This window comes from Lissotriton vulgaris, chromosome 6 (assembly GCF_964263255.1).
Source record: "Lissotriton vulgaris chromosome 6, aLisVul1.2, whole genome shotgun sequence".
Taxonomy (NCBI): Eukaryota; Metazoa; Chordata; class Amphibia; order Caudata; family Salamandridae; genus Lissotriton; species Lissotriton vulgaris.
Window position 1 is genome coordinate 706,728,765 of NC_141694.1, and position 25,780 is coordinate 706,754,544.

General features: G+C 44.3%; 1 protein-coding gene across 7 annotated transcripts in view; it reads right to left on the bottom strand.

Moving 5' to 3' along the window:
* SOBP (sine oculis binding protein homolog) overlaps positions 1-25,780 on the bottom strand; it is a 429,255-nt gene that overhangs the window by 319,595 nt on the left and 83,880 nt on the right. The window lies entirely within an intron of this gene.

The window sequence follows — 25,780 nt, forward strand, 5'->3', positions numbered from 1 at the left end:
AAGACTCACTCCATTTCTAAATACCAGGGCCATCTTACAGTTGCTGCTGGTGTTCACAGTTTTACTTTTTCCATAAATAAAATCAAATTCAAAAGATGAATCTAAAAAAAAAATAGCAAACACAAAAACACTCTATCATCACTTTCCAGCCACCCAATTGATGGAAAAAAATACCGTGTTAGAATGTCGAGCTCTAAAATATATTATTGGTTTATGAAATTAGCATGCTATAGTTGGGGGGTTGGGATTATTAAATGACTGATTGCGCTTTTTGGAAGAATAGGGTAGAATGTCTGTAGCAACATTTTTAAGTCTTGCCTACGTGAGCATGCGCTCTTGCAAGACTTTTGTGTTCTATAATGGGCTTGGAACACGCCCATTACTTACCATAGGTTTACAGAGCTCTCACTAGGCAGCAGTTGCCATGCATCACTTCCTTTTCTTTCAATGGTGCAAGGACCAAGCACAGATTAATTACATTTAACTAGTGTTCCTCCGCTGGACAACCACTGAGATTCAGGTACTATTTCTTTTTTTCAAAGTGCTATGATGCAGTCTACGCTAGCCATATGATAGTGCTTTTTTTTTACCTTCCCCCTCCCACCCCATCCTGTTTCTTCTTCCCAGTCTCTCCTCTAAAACCCTCCCTCCCTTCTGTTTCTTTAACCTCCTCACACTAACATAAGTAAACAAGCATTGGCATAGCCAATAGGTCTCACCTTTGGGACCTTATAAGTGTTTAGCCATACAACAGTTGATGTTGTTGCACCAAGGATATTGTGCTGGATAACTAAACACTTCTAAAGTCCCACGGGCAAGACCTATTGGCTATGCCAATGCTTGTTGACCTTGGGAACGAGAAGCAAATGATAATTTGCAAGGAGCAATGTAGGGGTAAAAAATGTGACCAATGTTGTAAAAGGCTCAATGTCAGATAAAGACGGTTTTACAAAGAATGTATTTTTTCAATGTGGAGCCAGTGAGCCTGGAAAGAATATGCAAAATAGAAGAACATCTGGGAAGGTTGAGGAGGAGCCGGCAGCATTTTGTACCATCTGAAGATGGACGGAAATGCCTTATTCAATCCTAAGCATAACGAGTTGCCGTAATTCAAGGGAAGAATCATGATGGATGCACGCTGTTGCCTACCGTTTTCAGGTGGTAGAGAAAAAATCTTTCTGACAAGATGAATATTGTAGAAACAATTAGATGCCAGACAGGAGTTCTAAAAGGTGAAAGGGTATCACCAATCAGACATGAAGGTTCTTTGGTGGTATGGGAGACTTATGAGGTGGACCCGAGATAGCCACCAAGAGGACTAGGCCAAAGGAGGGCGTTCTATAGCCAGCCCTTCAGTTGCATCCGAGATAAGTTTCGATGCATTTTCCCCTATCCAGCAGACCACACTAGAGAAGCAAGTGTGAAAATTAGTCTGAGTGAGGCCTATATTACTATCAATGCTAATTACAATGTGGGTGTCTTCGGAATAAGGTACACGTGACTGTCAGCGGGAACGGATAAGGTGAGCTAAAGATTTCCAAAATTCAATACCTGGGATTTGAACTAGTCCATCCTTTGCATTTTTCATGAGCTTTCCTATGGCCCTGTGGAGGGTGTGGGTGAGGAGTGTCATGTTTCTTGGTCCTTGCATCAAGGTTTGTTTCTTTCTTCAAATGGAATGTAAGAATCCCTGCAGGTCTTGGCAGGAATTCATAAATACTACATAGGATATTTGACGTGATGTGAGTAAGTAAAATCTCTTGATCATACATACTCTTGACCTACTGCTGGGTATTATGAAGCATACACAATACAGAAGAAATACAGTAACACAATGGAGAACTAAGGGGGAAGAAAACAGTGTATGAGGGTAGGAAGGCTGTGAGGCAGGTGGCTTCACACCTTTCTTGAACGGCATCAACGAAGACGTCCTCCGAGAGTCTTGGAACACATCAGACGAACGTCTGCCGGTGGGGGCATTCTTTGTGATTCTTTTGAATGTCCAAGCACTTGGCCACTGATGTGATCCCAGTAGTGTGCACCAGAAGGTATGACCTTAGTAGCAATGCAGTAAGGTTTGCTCAAAAGGAGTGACTTGTAAGTCACACAACAAACTTTGAAGTGAATTTTGGAAGGGCAGGAGAGGGAACCAACGGAGTTCGTTCAAGGTAGGCGAGATGTGATCAGACCTTCTTTGGCCCTGATTAGTGAAACCTCTGAAAAAAGAGCTACTGTGATGGGTTTCAATACGGACTCTTATTTTATGAAGCAAGTTGGGACAGTGAAAGATTGAGTCAGAAGGATAAAGATTTGGTCATCTGATTGGTAACTCTCTACACAGGTCCTCTCAAACCCTTGGAGTTATATTACATTTTGTACATTTCTTAAAAAATCTTAAACGGTGTAATCCCTTTAAAGGAGAAGGATGACATGCAGCTTATCTCAGTGAGATCATTACTCACTGCTGAGTCAACATTCCCTGTTGGCTCAACCTTTCATTCTGCCAATTTTGATTGGACGAAATTGGGCATTGGATTGGCTGCAGCAGAGAAAGTTTCAGTGTTGTGTTGGTGAAAAGAGGTACAGCAGTCTCATTTTTTCGGTATCAACTTAAGAATATGGGTGGTCCCTGGCAAAACATTTTTTGGGGGGCCCTGTATGCAACATATTTACATTATCTTACCCGTTTCAATCCCACATGAAGCGAAATAATACTACATTATGTGTTAAATTTGAACACGGACTCACAAATACAGTTGAAATATGTCGCTCTCGAGCTGCCAAAAATTCTTAAGAAGATACTGGTTTGGGGTAAGGTAAGAGTAGGCAGAGGAAGAGACGTGCAGAAAGATAAATAAAATAGGCAGATGTAAAATAGAGAAAAAGTTACATTTCCCCGACTGGGGGGGGGGTGGCACTTGGAAGGTGGGGCCCTTGGGTTATTGCTGACTTTGCCCGTGCCTTAAAACTTTCCTTTAGACTCTTCATATCTCCGCGAGTTTGTTTGTCAGCATTAATGGTCTGTATTTTTTAATAGAGCACTTTGCAGCTAATGAGGCTCAAAAAACACATATTCGTTACCAAACGTGACTTTCAAACTATGGAATGTTGAGTAGAACAGGTAACTACACTGTGTCATACACGTCTTCAGCAGGTGCATTAGTTCGCTGAGCCACCGAGCACCATACGTGCTAGGGACTCTCCCCAGATAATTCCTGGGCTGGGGAGTTTACTTCCAAACCTGTCCAATGTATGTATTTCAAAGTCGCCAGAAGTTGTTTCTGTATCAGGTCCTAAGAGTGATGGATCAATGCATGCATGCATGGCAGCGCCGTTGCTGCAGCCTGCAGTTGCCTGTCCCAGGGAAACCCTCCTTGCTGGACCTTCAGCAATGTGAGGCCCTCCTGGCTCACCCTTCAGCGCTGTGAAGCCCCCCTTCTTCGCCTTTTGGTGCTGTCAAGCCCTCCTCTCTCACCCTTCAGCGCTGAGAAGCCCTCCTGGCTCACCCTTTAGCACTGTGAAGCACTCCTTCTTCACCCTTCGGTGCTGTGAAGCCTTCCTTGCTGGCTCTTCAGGACTGTGATGCCTTCCTTACTCGCCTTTCAGGGCTGTGAAGCCCGTCTTGATCTTCCTTCTGCACTGTGAATCCCTCCTTGCTCGACCTTCTTCACTGTGAATCCATCCTTACTCGCCCTTCAGCGCTGTGAAGTCACTCTTGCTGGCCCACATGCGCTGTGAAGCCCTCCTACCACGGCCTTAGGCACTGTGAAGCCCTCCCTGCTCTTCCTTCAGTGCTATAAAGCTCTCCTTGCTCGACCTTCTTCACTGTGAATCCCTCCTTGCTCGCCCTTCAGCGCTGTGAAGTCCTCCTTGCTGGCCCTTAGGCACTGTGAGGCCCTCCTAGCTCGGCCTTCAGCGCTTTGAAGCCCTCCTTGCTCGCCTTTCAGTGATCCCATGAAAAGCCTCCCTGCTGCTTTAAATGTCCTCCCGCTGCAGCCAGCAGTGAGGTTGTGCTGGGCTGGCTCCACCCTGCTGCCTCATGAGGGATGAGGGGATGTGATTGAAGCTCTCACCACGGAGCGAGGAGTTTCAAAGCACCGGCTGGCCCTGCCGCGGCCGCCTCCTGACAGCCTCGCTTCGCCTACGTGTCCGCCCTCCCATGTGCAGCCATAGTCACCGTGCGTGGCAGGCACGGGCGTCGCCTCAAGCCTGCCCCCTGCGTGCCCCTCCGCCGCCTGGGAAGTTGCTTTTGTTAAGTGCCTGGAGGATGCTGCGCCCCCTCGGATAGCTGTCTGAGGCACCCCTGCCCCCCGCCGCTGCTCCCCCAACCTGTGTAGGTGTGTCTGAGCCAGGTACGGACGGCAGCCCACATTCTGCAGGTGCATGCGCTGTTATTGTCACGGGTCCATTCCGGGGGTCATTTGCGTTCACAGCATCTTGGGTGGGAGACAGTGATGGAAGTACCCTCTCATGCTCGTCACATCTTCTGTACTTGCGTGCTTCAGGGATGAGAATGTGTGATGATGAGAAAGGTCTGATGCTGTCGACTAGAATCTTTAGGTTTGCTAACACTGAACTTGGCTTCAAACTCAAGGGGCACAATTTGCCATGAGAGGTCGTCCCCAAATAGAGCCGCGTGTGGGAAAAAGAGTGACAAGGGTGGCCACTAATAATAGCTCAGGATGCTATTCTTTTCAGTGTCTTTAGCAGCCAACGTTACCAACTTCCCTGCCTGAAGGAAAAGTATGCAATACTAGCCAGTGAGGTGAGAGCCCACTGTGGACCGAAAAGGCCATGACAAACAGAAGAATTCTTGCAGAGTCATCAGGGAGCTAGCAACTCAGATTCAAAATAGCCAAAGCTTTTCCCCAGCAAACTGATAGAGCATTCAATCATAAATAGCAGCTCCCTTACAGGCCCACAGCAGGATACTTGGTAGGAAATAACTCTGTTTTTCTATGTTCTTTTACACATAGCATGATTGAGAACGATCAAAATCATGCCGTTGACAGTGTGGTACAATGCAGGAGATTTCACTGAAGCAATCACTTTTGTGGTATAAGCGTAATAGTCTCCACGCATGCCAAATCATGCACACTCTAATCAGGAGAATAATAATACACAAATACCTAATTCCTGCAAAATTGAAAGTGATTCAGTGCAGCCAATAGAAAACTAGTGGGGTGGAGGATAACACCCTGGACACTAGATCGGGGCGTGGCACTCAAAGACATCAATCAGGACCATGGATTGAGGGTCAACATGATCAGAAGACAGCAAAGTTACCAACACTTTTGACAAGGCCTTGGGGTGACACAGGGGAGGTTTACTCAGCAGGACCACATGGTACTGGTGGATCATCGCTTGGAATACTGTTTATAAACACCAGGCTCCTCCTCCAAAGGTTAAGAGAAAGAGCTACAGAAGGTGCCCTGTTTGCAGATACACATGGGCTTATTATGTATATATGGACTGGCGGATCAGGATTCAATGAAGTAACACAATGGGGAGCAAACAGAAGAATTGGCAATCACCCCTTAGTGTGAGTGTGCTAAGCCTGACAGAACTCTCCAGAAACCAGAAAACAAATAGGGAAAGATGGCAAATGCAAGGACCAGCCATCCATCAGGAGAGGTGGGGCAAAGGCTGTAATAGAACTCTAACATGACTTCAGCATTTTAACCTACACAAGAATAAAGCGATTATAGAGGCAAGTAAGACTGCATTAAGGACTGCTTGATCCGTTTCTCCGGCCCTCCTTGCAGCTTGTCCCTCCCGCTCTTCACCCCTACATGCGTCACGCAAAGGATGATGTCTATGGATGCACCTACTGTGCAATGCTGCAATGTCATTGTATTCACGTTGGGGAGAGACTGTAGCAATACGGCTAGAGTGGTCGACCTTGAAGCTGGGGAACCGGGTTTGAGTCTCGACATCGAGGCTCAACATCCTGTGATTCTGGGCAAATCACTTAATCTCCCTATGCCTAACAAAAATGAATGGGAAAAAAAAGTGAAAAAAAGAGAAAATTGAATAAACATATATAATTTAAAATAAAGAGTTTATAGAGTATGCAGAGTAGTGGTTGGGTGAGGTGTGCTGCCAGTAACTGTATGTTGTCAGTGGGTGTGTGTGTGTGTGTACTCAAGACACAATGCTTGTTAACCTCTTGTTTCAATAGGTAAACAGCGTGAGAGATTACTACTGTCACCATCTTATGATACTTAAGGCATCGAAGTAGGTGACTAAGAAATAATCGTGGTGATGGGAGCAGCATCACTAATCACCCTACTGTTGAAGTGAATAATCACTATTAATTGCGGCGTCTTTAAAACCCGCAGGGCTTCCTTTAGGATTGCAATATTAAGAAACCCTTTGCTTTCAATACTTTACTCATAACCGTTGCATAATTGTTCATAGCTGTGTTAAACTATCCCCGAGTTCATTCTATAATTACTTGCTGTCAAATTAAGTACAGTTAATTCCCGTAGGGTTGGGCTAATCTCTGTTGCCGGCCAAAAACACTGCCAGCAAGAGATACTCTGATCTACAGAAGTCTTTTGTGTGCTCGGGGTCAAAAGGTCATCAGGAAGGAAGCCTGGACTTGCCAGGCAAATGGATTCATGAACGCAGATGGAGCCGGCGATAGGCATACCCCTACTGCACAGTGTTCGACCACCATGACACTGTGAGGGTAATAGGATTGCTTGGGAGAGGTTAATAGAAGTGTACTCCATTTTATTGTCAAGGCTGCTTAAGTTTTGGGTCATAAAATGGGAGGACTGTTCTTCCTGATACCCCCAGGTATAGCACTTACAACAGTGATGTCTATGAAACTGGGTCACAGAAGTGTCCTTCAAACAAATGGAGCACAACGGAGGATTTATTTTTGGGGGAGGGGTGGGGGTGTGTGTATTGTTTATATTTCGTTCTCTTCTCTTGAAGCATGAAAAAGGTTCCAAATTTTTATGGGCACCGGATATAGAACAAGAATCTTTTTTTTTAAATATTCTGTTCTTGGATTGCGAATCGCCAGGTAGCCTTCCGCCTTGTTAGCTCTGTGACTTGCCAGAAAGGCACCAAAGTCTATTAAGGGTGCAGTAATGATTGGTGACAATGCAGTTGATCAAGTAGCCAATAGACACGTGGGTAGGGGTGCTTGAAAACATAATTATATTTTTTTAATCATTTCAGTATTACCTCAGTTAGGAATATATGTTGTAACTATGCTACACAGCACAAGCATAAATCCTGTAATTAAGCTTTAATCTTAAGGCCTACTCTTAGCAGAATTACATGTATATGCTGGAGCTTCAGCGCTCAGGAAGACTGAGAACACAGTGGCAGTGCAAACTACCTTATGCTGTCTACCTAGGTAGGTTAGGTGAAAATGGCCAGCCCTTTCATACATGTCCACATCTTTATGCACAAGCGTGAGCGTCATGGGCAAAATAACTTTGGGAACCGGAAGCTGCTGCAAACGGCTGTGCCGCTAGTCTCCCAGGGTACGTCAGAGCATATGACCTAGTATACAGTCAAGCACTGGGCAGCCACAAACTTTTGGCAGGATCATAGGATAACACACAGATATGTAAACCTAGCATGAAACGTCAGTTAAAAAAAAAAAGAACTGTGCAGAGCTGGGAGGAGTTGCACATTGCTGTCAGGCCTAAACATTCAGATACAGATGAAGCAATCACTCCAGGCCACGCAGGCCCATATTTTCTACAGTTTTTGAAGCGGTCCCATTAAAGGTCCCCTCCTCATGAAAGCAAATAGTTTAAGTCATGTAACTTCAATCTATCTGACAGCAGCTATGTGCAGGGATCTCTATCAATACGGAAGAAGGTCTGGGAATTGGTTACATACATGCCATGTTCAAGAGCAAACTAAACAAACAACATGTGAAGTGGTGATGGGTCAAGATAAATGTTACCAGGGTAAGGAACGGAAGCCCAACCACAGAGATGAACGGATACCACAACTCTAGCTCCTCTGTCCTCCTCCCATGACATTATCCAACCTGCAAACTGGAACTGCAGGAGAGTGCCACTGATCAATGCACCCCGGCACCATCCACAACAGCTACAACCAGACCTCACACTCACACCACTTTCTGGCTTTGTGCCACAGCTGACAACCTGATGCTCTGAGGGAATCACTGTCCACCTTCCTTGCCACTTGGGCTGACACTGTCACTCCAGCGATTTCTCATATTTTTATTATGTTCCGAGGGTCACGAGAGATAATTTTCTTGTTCGACCCAATTAACCAAATGTTTCTGTTTTCATTAATGTCCCTGCCTTGAATATATTGGGTCTTAAAAAGCACATCTCCTACTTTCCAGCTCTTCAGGCTATGATCTTTCCTTCAACATTGTGCCAGGTCTAGAGAACAATAAAGATAATCTGTTTTTCCCCTTGAGCACCTTCAGGTTCACTACATCTTGTTTCTCCTCCTCAGTTCCATCTATATAATTTATATTTATTTTCAGAAAGAAAGCGTGGAATTCAGTCACAGTTTCCGTGGTGACATCAACTCATCACTGAGCATTTCAGAGAAGCGTCACCCTGCTAAAGAAACTCGAGTACAATATTGCCACATAATCATTTGAACATCACAGAGCAGACATGCTTAGTATTACCAGCAGAAAATCTGAGCAAAAGAAAGACAGGGATTAAATAAACTATATCGTTTTAATAAAATACTGGATACTACATGATGTGCAGATGTTACATGCTGTAAATACCATGTGTTAATCTGACCACGCTAATTGGATCTTATTTTAGAAGCCCGGGGAGAAAAAAGGCTGGGTTTGCTCTCCAGTGTATGAGGAGTGACTGTCAGGTTGCACGCATCTCTGCAGCATATGCTTCAAAGCCCTCAGATGTCTTACCATGTACATTGTTAAAGAAATCTTTCTACATTCAAAAGTGTAAATTCTTTAGGCTGCACGGTTTTGTCCAATTCCTATGCTTCCTAAGGAACACAAGCTGGGAGGCAGGTTCACCAAAAACAACTTGAACAAGTAGATAAAATGTAAATAATAAATTATTCCTTTGATAAAGTGTGCCACACAAATGCACATAATTTGTATTATTTTATTATTTCTCATATTTATATTACATTCATATTTTATGTTCTATATTGCAATTAGTAACAGTGGCAGTAAGTAGGTTGTTAATTGCATTCAGACACAATATACCCACAAAAAATAAGTAGATTTGAACTCCTCGCTATTAGGCTCGAACACTCATAAGCTCTGGAGGATCATGTGGACTCAGAATCTCATCTCTCTTTCTATTAGAAGCCATGAGCTTCAAGTAAAAACAGACCTTGACGAAGTACCTATTAGATATGTCCCTGACATGATGGAACTCCGTCTTGCCTACTCTCTGAACTTATTGTTACTCCAAAAAGGACTTAAAATAACCTGCTTGAAAGACCATCTCCATACTTGCTTTTGTCAACATCTCTGATTTCTCTTCTACCTCCCAACAAAGTTACCCTTTTAACTCTTCAAATAGATATATAGAATATAACAAAATAAGAAATTAAACGCACCTTGATCTTGAACTACTAAACTACAGGTACTTATTTGTATTGTCTTTGGTACCAAACATCCTTCCTATCAGGCCAACCATCTGACCCACCAATAATCTTCGCCCATATTTGCACACCTGTCTTTTGCAAATTTCATCTTTAATGTGTGAATCTCAACCCAGCAATGTCTTCCAAGAAAAGTTTATTTCATTAGCCACACACTATCATGATCTCAACTGGTTCAGACACAATTCTCACAGTCAGCAAATTCTCTCCTCAGCCTTTACGCTCCTACAAATATATATATATTTCAACTGGTATGCATTACCTTTCTTCTTTTCTACATTTTACTCTATGCACATTTTGTTTTATTCTCCGTTACCTGCTCTTATAAATGATCTCTTCATTACTTCTCTGCACCCAATCTGCTAAACGTGTGCAAACAATGAGAATGTGTCTTTATTCTGAAACTGTAACAAATAAATACCGATCTGCTTGATAAAATAAATACATATCCAGTAGGCAAGCTACACATTTAGACACAAATTCATTCTTGTATTCTCAATGCCCTCCACTGTTCAAATAGCGCACTGAACTAAAATAATGATAATCATCATCATCTTATCTTCGTTATCACCATCATTATCATCACCAGCTTATCATCATTAATATCATCACCACCACTGATGATGTTGTTCAGAATCATAGGCAAAAGAAGAAACTGACTTCTACCAAAGTCTCGTGAAACAGAGTTATTCAACAACAGTAACACTGTTGCGAGCAAATACAGTTGGGGAATGCCCATCTCCTGCAGTGCACAGCAGTCGCGTATGACCTTGCTCAAGGACACTCAGAATACAAACGAGAACCAAGCACTGACAAAGCCAATAGGTCTCATCTATGAAAGACCTATTGGATTTGCCAATGTGTTTTAGTCATGTTGTACACCAGCATGCCTGCTGTCCAGCATGGCTAAAAGTTTGTGGTGTAGAGGACATTGGTATGGAGTATTGTCATAAAGAGGCGTAGAGTAGCGTTAAGTATTGCACAGTAGATTGGCAGAGTGGAGTGACATGGAGGGGTGTACAGTGGTGGGACAGGGAGTAAAGGGGCATAGAGTGGAGTAAAGTGTTGTAGAGTGGAGTGATACAGAGTGCCGTATAGTGGAGTGGAGTAGAATGAGGTACAATGGAGTGGCATAAAGTAGAGTGGAGTGGAGAACGTGGTGTAGAGTGTGCTCTAGTGACATAAAGTACTGTGTCATAGAGTAGAGTGTGGTAGAGACTGTAGTAGAGTAGTGTCATGGAGTGGAGTGTCTTGGAGTGGAGGGTCACACAGTGGAGAGTCGTGGAGTGGAGTAGTGTGGAGTGGCATAGATTGGAGTTAAGTGGCATAGAGTGAAGCAGAGTGCTGTAAAGTGGTGTGCCTAGGGTGCAGTAGTGTGGAATGGAGTAAAGTCTTACAGAGTAAAGTGGCGTAACATGGAGTGTCCTAGAAAGGACTAAAGTGTCAGAGCGGAATGGCATGGATTTGAATGCATTAGCATGAACTGGCAAAGAATAACATGGTGTGGAGGGGCGTAGCTTGGAGTGGAGAGGCTTAGAGTGGAACAGAGTAGAGTGGCATGGCATGGAGTGCAAAAGAGTATCACACAGTAAAGTGGCGTACAGTGCAGTTGTTTGGAGTAGAATCGAGTGAATAGAGTGGTATAAAGTAGAGTGACATCGAGTAGAGTGGTACTGTGTGGAGAGAAGTCTAGTAGAGTGCCGTAGAGTTGCACTGCGTGGAGTGGCATAGAGTGGCATGGCATAGAAAGGAGTGGAGTGGTGTCACGTAAAGTGACCTACAGTGGAGTGGGGTGGTATAGAGTAGAGTGACCTGGCATAGAGTGCAGTGGTGTAGAGTAGAGTGGTGTAGAGCAGAGTGGCATAGTGCATTGGTATAGAGTGCAATGGTGCAGAGTAGAGTAGTATAGTGTGTAGTGGGGCAGAATGCAGCAGCATAGAATTCAGCTGCCTAGAGTAGAATGGTGCAGGGTAGAGTAGAGTGCCATAGACTGAAGTAGGGTTGAGTGCAGTGGCATAGAGTAGAGTGGTGCAAAGTAGAGCGCAGAGGTGTAGAGTACAATGGCGTAGAGTAGAGGGGTGCTTGTGACACAAACTCAACATTCCTTCTCCCCAATAGAGAAATGGCTTAACTTGGTAATTGGAACCATATACTACTTACTGATTAACTTCCTTTTGTTACATCAGGGGCGTAACACAGGCCCATGCATCCCCCGCAGTGCGGGGGGCCCTCAAGCTCAATTATTGTTACGCCACTGTGTTACAGTGGTAGCTCACAGTCAAAAACAAGACCTTCTACAAATTAAGAATTACACTGAAAATGCTCTACAGCAGTCCCTACTACTACCTTGCCAACATTCTGGCTGGATGCACTCAAGTGGAGGAACCTACGATCTGCCAACCCTGTGCAGCACCCAGATTTTGATCTCTTTTTATTGTGACCGAAACTCACTGCCCCTGAGACACAAGTCTGCTCTTCACTCAATGAGTGGCATCTCATGTAATTACAGTTAGAGGAAAACTATTGGTAAACTCAGTATTAAAGTTGTAAAGAAGCATATTGTGAAACCTTACAATGTACTATGTTTTCATTTTTCCGTCTCCCCATGCCAAAGCAGCATCTTTATAAATATATCAATGACTCACTGTAGATTGATTCATTCATTCAATATGCGTAACATGCTATTTATTGCATATTTGCAAGAAAGACCATACTGCTCACGTAAAATAAACAAATTTACCTTAATCATGTACCTTTAAAGAAGGCCTTGAAGAAGCGATTTCCACCCCAAAATCAAGCCATATAAAATATTCTCTCTTTTCTACTGCAAATTACAGCGATCATCTGTGTCAAAACAGCTTCAAGCTGACAAAACTCAAATAGCACAAAACATGTATGTGATTATTCATTATCTTTGAGAGATGCTTTTAGTTTACACAGCCACATTTAATGTGTCACTGCCTAGGACCATAAGAATGTTTTGAACGTCTGTCTGAAGGCAGTAGACTAAGAAAGAATACATTCAGCACGGAGTATCTGTATAACTGTAGGTTTATGTTAATACTTTAACTGCCTGACATCCATTGAAGGTGTCTGAGTTAGAAAGCCAGAATTAAAGTGGCATTGCCTGAGTGATGAGAATATTCTGACCTACTGCTTGCAAACAATGAAGTTAAACTACATTTGTCACAGGATTTTTGCTTGCGCCTAGACTGTTGGGTGGGTACCTATGACAAAGGATTAAATGAGGGGGAGATTATGAAAAATCGATAAGGTAGTCCTTTTTGTTTCTAAAATTACCCACCAATGACGCTATCGCGAATACGGGGGTAGCCATGTTTAATAAACCCTTCTAATGGTCAAAAGTGAACTACAGCCCGTCAGATGATAGTAATAAGTCCATCTTTTATTAATGAGGAAAGGGGAAGCAGGACAAGTGAGACACATTCTGCCATCCATTAAGCTTTCACTCTCCATCTTCTTAGATGCCCTCTGATGGCCACTGGCAGACTGGTCACCTGTCTCTCTTCCTCCAGGCCTATCCCAGTTCACCACTGTCACCCGCACTGAGAGTTCTCTGTTTGGAACAATGCCAAACACTTTGCTGAACCACAAGTAGATCACATCCACCTATCTATCTTCATCCAACTTCCCAATCACACAATCAAAATGCAAAATGAGCACTGAATCAGAGGAATCTCTAAGTCAGTGATATGTTTATCACCTACCCGCCTAGTGGCATGTTATGCTGACAACTACACTGATGTTTCAAGCGGACAGGAACATGCTTTTGGGCAATATTGTTGCTTTAAAAGCCAGGCAAGACAAGTTTTTGTTTAAATAGGTAGTCATATCACGAAAGAAACAGAATTTAGTCATTAAGACCTCTATCCCTGGAGGAGCACAGACCGAATTACAATTCACATTAACGCTCTATGTCTTACTATAGATGACAAACAAAAATAACACGAAACAAAAAACAAGTGCAGGAAAAGCCAACATATTTGAAGTTGGTATCAGCCTTTTGGCTTTATCATTGCTTGATTTCTTGGTCAAGGTTTTTGTTAAACTTTACTACTAGAGGAGCTGCAGAGTCCTCGTCATTATATAAAGAATATTTGTGAAAGCAAAAATATTTTTGCTGGTCTCCAATAGAACATGGTGCTATAGAAGTCCCCGACACTGATAGGAAATGCTTTGTGTGCAGATGTGTTCCTTGTGAAACAGCAGACTGCAATCATTTACAGAGACATTACCTAATGGTGAAGTGGCTAAACCTTTGTCCCTGCTATGTGTGATTGGGTGGTGGGCATCCATTGGTGTACTGTGTGAACAACACAATAGATCAATGGATGAATAGGGCTGACTGAAAGTCCATGTGAGTAGGAGATATATATATATATATATATATATATATATATATATATATATATCGAATGAAGACTCCCGCCACTTCCACCGAAGCCACGGCGGCGAAGAAGGAGAAGCGAACCACTTTATCAGGCAAGATGTTATTTATTAAACCATATCCATGAAAGCAATCGACAGATGACGCGTTTCGGGCTCGGAAGCCCTTGATCACATAAAGACTGGTTAGTTTGTAGCCATTTTTAAACAATATGCCTCCTCCCATTTAGGTCACATGGTCAGCCCTTTGGCATCCACACTGAAAAAGACTGTAGCATACATATGTAGTTTCTAACGAACTATTCACATATTGTTGTGATTATTTAACAATGTTCTACTACATCGAATTTAGAATATGCCTGATGTATTTTATATATCTAAACATCAATTCATTGTGAGTCCTTTTTGCATTTAAAATATTACTGGATAAATCCATTTATAAAGAATAATCTTTTAAATAAGCCAACATTATATCTGCATAAATGCAATGAGCTTTACGACCATCATGGCACTGGTGGGTATGATATGCATAATAAAACATAGCAGCGATTTTTATATGTGAAGTAGTGCAAAACAAATCTCAAAATCGAGATAAAATAAAATGACAAGGCAAATCAATAGATTGTGTATTGAGATAGTAGATGAAATATCGAACTCGGAAAAAGCTATTTTGTCCCTTGTATCAACTTCACCCACATCTTCCATATGCAATCCACTGTACATATCCCTTGCGTTAGTGCAAAATAAATAAAAGTGTGATTTTATTTATTGTTTCTATATACATCAGTATACAGAAAACCTTAAAATTCCTTAAAAAATTAATAAAAAATGCGAACAATAAGGCGAAACAATCCTGTTCAGATCATATTATCATATTACACTTTTTCAATACGTGCAATTTATCTAGGCCTCAGCACAGACATGGCAATTTTTACAGACAAGTGTACATATCTTCCGTGTTGTTAAGTCCATTAGGACACTTGCTGTCAAAATTGAGGATGAACCTGGTTTCTAATCTCATGAGCAACAATTCTCTATTGCCCCCTCTACGCTGTTTCGGTATAGAGGATACCACATAATATTGCAGACAGTTCAAATTGTTGTCATGCACCTGTTTGAAATGGCGCGCCACCGGGTAGTTGGGTTCACTATGTAGGATGGCGCGTAGGTGCTGCAAAATTCTCACGTGTACCTGTAGCTTGGTACTACCAATATAATTGAGACCACAGGTACACGTGGGAACATAGACTGCAAACTCAGTCTTGCAGTTGTAGTTTCCCAATATCTTATGTGGTGTAGGGCTAAAAGGTGTGTGATACTCTGTTTTGTTGACCCCGAATCTACAAGCGCGGCATGAGGAACATTTATAGAAACTATATATATATATATATATATATATATATATATATATATATATATATATATATAATTTTAGTAAAATCAAATAGTCTTGGTTAGTGCCAGACGTACGTAGTTTATTCAAAGTCAACAAGCCTTGGGTTGGCCTCCAGTCTTTTGACTTTGCAAATGCTTGTTTTGTTTTGTGATGGTTTTTGCACAACTTAATTGTTGGGGAATTTGTCGGACCTCAAAAAGCACACATTGCCATAGTAATCCCTGGCACTTAAGGAAACTACTTTGTGTGGGGATGTGCTTCTTGTGAAAGGGCTGAATGCCAACACTCACAGTGAAGTCACCCATTGGCTAAAGAGGGCTGATCTATTGCCCTATGTTGTATGCTGTAGTGGGCAGACGAAAATGTGAAAGAAACTATAATACACCAATGGGTGAAGAGGGCTGACTAAGAGCTCCTATAAGTAATGCATACAATTTTAGTAAAATCAAAATGCCTTGGCTAACGCCAAACCTAAACATTTTTAAAAAAATGTTTTTATTCAGATCTTGACAATTCATTCATACAAAAAAAATCAAAGCAAATACACAATGATATGCTGAAGAACAAATAATGAAATAGAAAAGGATAAGGCCTCAGAATTTTATTTTTTTTCCCCTCCAGGAATAAACACAGAAATTTAATCAAAAAACGTCCCCCATATTTTCGCAAATTTACGCAATCCCCCAATCCTTTGTGCATATATAAATTCACTTTTCCTTACTCTCTTCATTTTCTCATACCATTCATCCAAAGATGGTAAAACATCTGTTTTCCAATACTTAAGAATCAGTGATCTAGCAACCGCTATTATAATATATATCAGTTTTGCCAGCGGCTCAACCAGATTAAGCTCAGGATCAATACCAAATATGATCAGTCTTTCATAATTAACAATCGTGCAGTGCAAATGAAGTGAAAGCAAAGAAAAGATACCCTCCCAGAAGGCCCCGATTCTGGGGCATAAGGCTACTATGTGAGACCAATTAGCCAAATCTGGACTAGAACACCTAAAACAAGTAGAAGATGTATTGCTAAACATTCTAGCAAGAGCAACATTCTAGCAATATAGCAGCCATTTACTAAAAAACAACATTCGCCTCCAGTTGGCGCCTCGCAATACCGAGAAATTAAACTTATTTAAAGTTTTCCACATATTGGCTGTTAAGTTAAGACTTTCAAATTTCTGCCATTTTTTAGATGCTTTAATGCTCAGATCCTCCTCTCTACTCTGTGTTAGTCTTCTTCTCCATTTTCCTGGTTTCATAAATAGTGAAGACCAAAAGATATCATTAGATAGATCTGAGGCCCGACTAATCCGATCTAGGTCATTTTGAACAAAAACTTTATATAATAGATTATATGAACCCCTAAGAAGAAAATTTCCCCCTATTAGAGAGAGCATCTCGTTAGGAGTTAACCACATCGCTGCTGCACATTTTCCCCTCCGGTGCTGAAGAATTTAGATTTACGTCACTTCATGACGAGCTCAGCTCGTCATCAGCACAGCTCCACTGTGCCTCATGATGAGCTGAGCTCGTCATGAGCATGGAAAGGGTTAACTAAGCATCATTTTTCACAAAATTCAGTAGTGATGTAAACCCCAGTCTGACCCAATGTTGTATACTTTCTGGCTCCATTTCTATACCAAAATTAGTGATAGCACCACTAAATGGAGTTTTTAAACTGAAGAGAGAAAGTGAGTATCTCTTCAGCATGGCGTCTCGTTTTTAAAAAAAAAACAATTTAATACCTTGTATCTGGCTAGTTTGGGGGATTTGGGTATGGATAATGGAGAAGAGATTTTGACTTCTTTACATATCTATACTACTATTATAAAGGAAGAACTTTGAGGCTTTGAGGCGGGTAAACTCAGGAACCACAGCGCCAATCCACACACCCAATACATCTTTGTAATCCTCAGGGTGTGCAGATGGACATAGGCTATATAAATTAAAAATAAATACGTAATTTAAAAAATATAAGTTAAAAAAAAGTAGTCCCTTAAAAGTAGCGCCGGCCGCGGCGTGCGTGCTGACATCAGGAGCGGCGTACACGAGCGCGAGGAGCGGCGGAGATCAGCGCGGGGAGGAGCAGTGAGAGCGGACATGAGCAGGGGACAGGCGGTGAGGATCGGCGGGCAGGCAGTAAGGAGCGGCGGCAGGGAAGAGCGGTGAGCGGCGGATGAGGTAGGGCGCCAAGTAAGCAGTGAGCAAAGCAAACGTGAGGGAGGAGCGGTGACCGACGCTAAAATGACAATCGTGAGAGGTGCGTTATAAAGCTAAAATGACAATCGTGAGAGGTGCGTTACAAAAGTGACAATCGTCAGCCTGAGGTAGTAGACGGGGCATTACAGGAGTAAAAAGTGACGTGTGCAGGTTACAAAAGCGTACAAAGTAACTGCAATATAGAGAAAAGCAAACGTGAGCGCCACAAGTGAGCAAAATACCAAAGCAAACGTGAGGGAGGAGCGGCAGCGGGGAGGAGCGGTGACATTACAGGAGTAAAAAGCGTATAAAGTAACTACAATATAGAGAAACGCAAACGTGAGTGCCACAAGTGAGCAAAATACCAAAGCAAACGTGAGGGAGGAGCGGCGGCGGGGAGGAGCGGTGACTGGCGCTAAAATGACAATCGTGAGAGGTGCGTTATAAAGCTAAAATAACAATCGTTAGAGGTGCGTTATAAAGCTAAAATGACAATCGTGAGAGGTGCGTTACAAAAGTCACAATCGTCAGCCAGAGGTAGCAGACAGGGCATTACAGGAGGAAAAAGTGACGTGTGCAGGTTACAAAAGCGTACAAAGTAACTGCAATATATGGAGGAAGGCTCCGGGGGACCCACAGACCACGTCAGGGCGGGCGGGGGCCCTGAAGCATAATTGCTCCCTGACAACGTCGGGACGGGCTGCTAGTTGTTTCATAAAAGAAATTTATAAACAGTCCTTGACTTGACATTAGATGTTTGAATCTTGAGAGATACTGTACAAAATACGCAATGTAATAGTCTCTAAGGTTCGGGAGACCAAGACCTCCTTGTTCTTTTTCTGCATATAGAGTATTTATGGCAATTCGAGGTGTCTTTTTAGCCCAGACAAAAGCTGAAAACATAGATTCCATTCTTGAAAAGAAGGATCCCGGTAATAAGCATGGGATAGTGGAAAACAAAAAGTTAAATAGGGGGAGAACCGACATCTTAATTAATGCCACCCGGCCTAAAATAGACAAAGGTAAGGTATTCCAACGTGAGAACAAATCCCAAACTTTTTTTATTAAGGTTTCAAAATTCAGAAAAAACAGATCACTCACGGATGGCGTAATATAGACTCCCAAATATCTTTTGGGTCTATTGTTAATACAGTTTTGAAAATCCGGGTGTAATTCGGAAGTAATACCACTACAAATCAAGATCTCGGTTTTCCTCCTATTGATTCGATACCCTCCTAATGCTTCAAATTCTGCAAAAACAGAAAGAGCCTGTGTTTGCGAATGCATCTCCGGTTTAAGGAGAAGCATAATATCATCTGCATATAACTTGATTTTATCCATAAATGGTATGGGTGGTAGAATATCTGTAGAATTCCGGAGTGCCAGTGCCAATGGTTCTATGAAGAAGGCAAAGAGAACAGGGGACAGTGGACATCCCTGTCTTGTCCCTCTTTGCACTGAAATTGAGCCCACCATGGATTTATTAATGAGCACATGGGCTTTAGCACCTTGATACAAATTTTTAACTAAGGTAATAATTTGTGAGGGGATTCCAAAAAATTGTAGAATAAAAAAAAGTGTATCCCAAACCACCAAATCAAAAGCCTTTTCTGCATCTATTGTTTCAAAATAATCTAAGGCCTCAACCAAATAGTGAGTGTTAGTGATGAGTTGATGACCTGCAATAAAACCATTTTGATCTGAATGAATCAGATGCGGAGAAATATTATTGAAGCGTATTGAGAGTAATTTAGAGATTATTTTATAGTCCGAATTAAGCAAAGTTATGGGTCTATACGAGTTAGGACCATTTGCTTCCTTTCCTTTTTTCAAAAAGCTAACCACAGTCCCGCCATAGAATGATGATGGGATTGAACCACCTTCCAGCATGGAATTGGATAATAAGAGTAAAAGTTTAGATAGGGAGGAGAAAAATATTACAAAGAATTCTCCAGGGAAACCGTCTGGTCCACAAGCCTTACCCTGTGGAAGGGATTTAACTACAACTTCTAGTTCATCTTCCGAAAACGAAGATGCCATTGCTGCTTGCTCCGTCCTAGATAGAGTAGGAAGATTATACTTGTTTAAAAAATTGTTTAATCTGTTTTGATCCGTAATATGATGCGAAGTATAGATTTTCTCGTAGTGAGACAACATAATCTGTCCTATCTCTGCTGCGTCTGAGGTATCAGAATTATTGATTGGAGATTTAAGAGAGTGAATTAGATTAGCTGCCGCTTGTTCTTTAACCTGCCATGCCAAAAATGTGCCGTAAAATTGCTATGTTCGTATGTTTTTTGGGCTTGCCTGCAGAAAATGTCCTCACTTCTCTCAAAATAATGTAGGCTCAGTTCACGTTTTGCAGCATTTAATTGGTTAATCAGCCTAGCAGATGGATTCTGATACATTTGTTCTACCAAATCCTGAATATTCTTCTGTAATAGATTCTTTGTATCCCTGAACGCAGCTGATTCCCGCGCATCCCTTCCAATAGCAATCCCCCGGATAAATGCCTTAAGTGAGTCCTATACCATATGGATAGGAGCAGTTCCCAAATTTCGATCAATAAAGTCCTTTATTTCATTTTTCAATAGAGTCACCCAAGTTGCATTGGCCAGGTACCTAAACATGACTAAATCTATTTCATAATGTAGAAAGTAAATCTGGCCAAGGGATTACGGGATCCTCCTAAATCAGAATACTCTGTGGCTATTTTTTTCTTCTGTGGTAACATAATTCAGTAATAGCACACCTACAATGGCAAAAACAACATGGGTTCAGTTTTTACTGGACACAGTATTATCAAACAATTCCAAGGTAATGTGGTTACATTGAGGTTTCCCCAAACTACTTTAGCACAATGAGGTTTTTTCCTCCACAAAACTTGTCAGCTTTTGACTAGGGAAAATTTAGCAGGAGACAAACCGGACGGTGTATCAGTTACTGTAATAGTCGAAATCCATATTTTCAGGGCCAAAGTTGAATTGTGATTGCCACAGGAGATACAATAAGGCCCTCAGTTTCATATATGCTGGTTTCTGCATAATTCCAACTGTATATGTTTTTTCTCTCACTCCTTCTCATATATATGTATGTTTATATTTTCTCTGAATAACCAATGGTTTCAGGGATGTTAGAGTTAGGAAATAAAATTGAAAACACCTTAGAAATTCACTTTAAAAAAAACAACGGTTACATGGTGTTAGAACCGGGGGTCTCTGGTTGGCACAGGTAAGTACCTTAGACCAAGTAGGGACCCTTGCTTCTAGTCAGGGTGAAGGAATAACCCTCTGAGATAACCCCCGCTCACCCTCAAGGTAGCATGGCGCGAGCAGTCTAGGCTAAACAGAGGCAACGTGGATAATATTTGCACTTAACACAACAATAATCCCCAATCCACCACAAACTGAGACCACACAGGTAAGTATATTTTATAAAAATATATAACTTTATCTAGTTTCAGCATGTAAATGAAGCAGTTGCATGATAATCACTTCTGTAGACAACTTAGCACTTTATCTTAAAGGTTGCACTTAATTCTTACTGGTTCTTGTAAATAGGCAGTTCTCAGAATCAAAACAAAACAGTCTCAAGTCTCTAGTCTCTTTAATCAGTAGGTAAGAAAATATGGCCACTGATTTATAATTGGAACGCTCTCAAAACGAGCAAAGAAAACAATGCCAGCGTTTGAACTATGCCAGAGAATCAGCCCCTAAAGCAATGGGCCTCAAGCGCTGCAGATGCGCCTCACCGCGCGGCCCAGGGACTCTTTCTTCTGCCCCGGGACAGCCTCACTCGTTCTCAGGCTCCGGGCGCACCGCGCCGTGCAGATCTCCCTCGTCCCCGCCCCGGCCGGTCCCCTTTCCTCTCCCGCCCGCTCTCGACAATCCAACGAGCGGCGGGGGAGGAGGTGAGGCTCACCTTGTTTGGGACGGCAGGCCAGGGGTGCGGGACGCTGTTAGAATCCCTCGGCGAGGTCAGGTCAGTCTTCTCCCGGTCCCGGCGGTGATCACGGCACTTCCTCGGCACCTCCTGCAGCTTCAACGCAGGCAGCCAATCCCGTCGCGGCTCCTCAGGCGAGCCTCCACAGCACCCGGGAGTCAGCCAATGGCAGCGCGGCTCCCGGGACAAGCAACGATGACGCTCCGCTCCCTAGGCCAATCACGGCCAAGCACTGCTGATGACGCTGCGCCGCACGGGCCAATCCCGTCGCGGCGTTAGTGAGGGGGCTCGGCTCCCTCCACCAATGGGAGCGCGGCGGCTTCGTTCTTCGCCGCGGCAGCGCCTGGACTTCTAGGCAAGTTACGGGGGGGTTCCTGGCCCCGGGCCGCGGTGGTGATTTGGCGGCAAAGGGTTTTCAAGGGCGCCGGTCCCGATGAGACCCCCTCTCGACCTCCCCACCACGTTGGAGCGGACTTCACGAGGGGAGGCGCCACAAGCCTCCAACCCTCACAGGGAATGTGCCGATGAGCACACCGATCCCTTCCTCACGCTCCGCAGTTGAATACCACACGCCCCAGGTCCACAACAGCCCGATCTTGCAGCTGTTTTCTGGCAAAGCTTTAGGAACCTTTAGCCCTGGGTTCCCAACAGGAGGCCAGCTCTTCTCAGGCCCTTGGAGATTCAGTGGAGACACAGCACACAGCAAAGTCTCTGTAGTTTCAAGCAGGCAGGGTCACAGCTCACAGCAAAGTCCCTTTCTCCTCCTCAGCTTCAGTTGCAACAGCAGAACAGGTCAGCCCTTAGAGCACACAGCAAGGCAATCTTCCTTTAGTTCTCCAGCCGTCCTTCTTCCAGCCGAGGGTCCTTCTTGATTGTTGAATTTCAGAATCTAATCTTCTGTTGTAAGGGGTCCTTCCCTTATACCCCTAAACGCCTTTGAAGTCCTTGGTGCAAGGGGGTCCTTGGCTCTGGAATGTTTCTGGCGTTCTTCTTCCTGACAGCTTCAGGGCCAGAGGTGACAGCAGGCCGGCAGGGGAGTTAGCCAGCACGGTGGTCAGGCAGGCACAGCCCAGCACTATCAGGCGCTTCTCTCTCCCCTTCCCCGGGCAACAGATGTCGCCTTTCACCCCTGGGCTGACTCCAACCCCCTCCGGGGCCCTGCAGCTCCTGTCATGCAGGCATTCCACACACACAGGCCCAAGCACACAGAAAGGTTTAAACAAAAGAACAGCCACTTTCTAAAAGTGCTATTCTCAACCCCAGGATCCAAAAACAACCTTCACTAAAAGATGTGTCATTTAATTCCGAGTTCAGGGATATCTTTCATTGATGTTCCATCTTGTTCCTATAGGGAGATAGGCTGGGGTCCAATGGGACCAGACTCCCCATGTTACCCTAGGGAGCCTTACAGCCCTACAGCAGTGAGCACACAAAGTGGCTGCTGCTCTCCACCAGTGCATGTTACCTGCACTAGTACATGCTCTCCCCTATCCATACACTGCACCCTGCCCAGGGGGGTACCTGGAGCCTTCCATAGGGGTGGCTGATGTGCACAGACAGGGGAGGGTTCAGCCCAGCCAGTGGGGACACTGGCCAGGCGGACATGGCAGTCCACTGACTGCACACAGGCCCTGCGCTGGCAGGCCTGAGACACCATTTTAGAGCTACTCATGGGGGTGGCGCAATCTGCGCCGCAGGCCCACTAGTAGCATCTGTCATCACCAGCCCTGGCACACACAGTGCACTTTACTAGGGACTTCATGGTGATACAGATATGCCAATCAGGTATACCCAATCAATATGACAATTTACAGAGGGAGCACTTACCCTCTGACACTGTTCAGCAGTGGCAGAGGGTCCAAAGCATCTAAACCAGCAAAAACGAAATCCAGCACAGCATCAAAAAATACATGAGTCAGAGGCAAAAAAGATGGGGGAATAACCACGCCAAGGATGTCAGGTCTAACACATGGACGTTATAGAAAAGCTCAGATTTCACTTGTATACAACCATAGACATTTAGCAGTTATAGTTACCAGAGCTAACCATAACTTACGGCCCCCAATGCACTTCTTATGACCTCACATATTATATCACTCATGACATGGTCAGTGACATAACTCATGACATCACTGATGACATCTCAAATGACATCACTGATGACAACGGAGAAGAAGCCTTGCAGCAGCATTTTAGATGAGTTGTATTTTACATATAATGAATGAGGGTGCAGCAAGGTATAGGCTGTTGTCATAGTCTAGCTTGGAGATTACAAGTGTGACTTGCAGTTTACGTTGGTGTGCAAGGTATGGTAAGATGCAACGTAGCCTTTTCATTGTGTAGAAGGAACGTTTTGTGACATTAGCATGCAGTATCAAGGATAAGTTAGAATCTATTGTCACTCCTAGGTTTCTCTTGATGTTTTTGGATGGGCTGCATGTACCTTAGGCCATTTGGCAGTAGGCTGGTAGTTTTACCATTGCCCGCTGTTGGACAGGCCTCGTGGAAGGCCCGATTCCTTCCCGCATGGCGGGTCACGGACCCCTGCTCCTCCTGTTTCCCGGACAAGAACAATCCCTGCAACTCGCCGGGGCAACCCACGGCCCTTCCCCGACGGAACCCCAGCTCCTGAACACCCCGGTATCGGCTGGCCCGGGCCCCTTCCAGAACCCCTGCCCCCGGCCCAGCCACCATTTTGGACACTACACGACCAGGCCGCGTGGCCTCGGGTCGACCTCGACCTCGGGCCTGGCCAGGCCCCGACATCGAGGCACCACCATCCACCCAGGGGGTGAAGAGACCACTTGGCAGGTCAATGGAAGGAGGAGTGTCGATGGCTCCCCTCCGCCAGGTGTCGATCGCCCCCAGCCTCCCTGGGCGCTGGCTCCACCCCCTGCTGGGTGTCTGGACTCCCTCATCCCGGACCTCCCGACCTCCAAGTGCGAGGGTCCAGACATCAAAGGGCGCCAGACCTATAACTGGGGCAGCTCCAGAGCAGGAAGGCAGTTGTATCCTGGAGTCGAGAGACACCGAGACAAACTCATCCTTGGAGGCCTGCTGGCGCTGCCGCGGCTCCTTCTCATGAACCATCTTCAAGGCCTGCTGGCGCTGCCGCGGCCCTCCTCGTCGTGAACCATCTTCAAGGCCTGCTGGCGCTGCCGCGGCCCTCCTCGTCGTGAACCATCTTCGAAGCCTGCTGGCGCTGCCGCGGCCCTCCTCATCGTGAACCATCTTCAGAGCCTGCTGGCGCTGCCGCGGCCCTCCACATCGTGAACCATCTTCAGAGCCTGCTGGCGCTGCCGCGGCCCTCCTCATCGTGAACCATCGTCGAAGCCTGCTGGCGCTGCCGCGGCCCATCTTTTACGAACCCTCCAGCTCGAGGATTGTGAGCTCCATCGGTTGCTGCTTCTGTACCAGACCGGTACTCAGACTGTCCCGCTACCCCCTATCCCCAAGAGACTAGAATTGTCGGGATCCTCGTATCCTGGTCCCCCTGCACCGCTCATCACCTTGCCTAAAAAGATACATAAAAGTGTGCAGAACTCATCTCTGTGTGGTGTCTATCTGTGGGGGGGAAGTTACTTGTCTGTACGATTACCGGAGAGGGCCCTCGCCGGAGGCCTCTCCCCCTGTGCTCGGCCGACCCTCCGGGTCCCCGTCTAACACCCGCATGTTGTAGTCTTTGTCTTTGTGGTACCGAGCTCTAGATGGTTGTTGGCCATCCATGTGTTTATGGCCCAAAGTCAGCAAGTTGTGAATTGTAGGTGTCTTCAGTGCTATCCAGTTTTAAAATTATTTGGGTGTCATTTGCATAGTTGTAAAAGGTGCAGATGTCCAGCCCGAACTGCCAAGCCCTCCCTGAACTGAAACACAAGCAACCTATAACCGTTTCACCCTGATTAGGGATTATCAGCCAGGTATAGCTTGGTTCCAGTGGCACAGTGTGAGAAGAAGGCTCGAGTCCGAGAGGAAATGAATGATTCATACCATAACACTGTTAACAAATCACAGCCTAGGTTTCTTAATCTGTGCAGGAGAATGAATGATAGGAAGGAAAAGAAATTAAATTGCCTGAATGTTATTTGAGTCTGTCTGGGACAAGTAAATGTTTTTTGTAAGTGACTTGGCCATTGCTGCCTTCCATTCAGCCTGGACCTTTCCATGTCTCAGTGACTGACTACAGAGGACTGCGACAGATTAAAGAGGACTACTATTTCAAAGG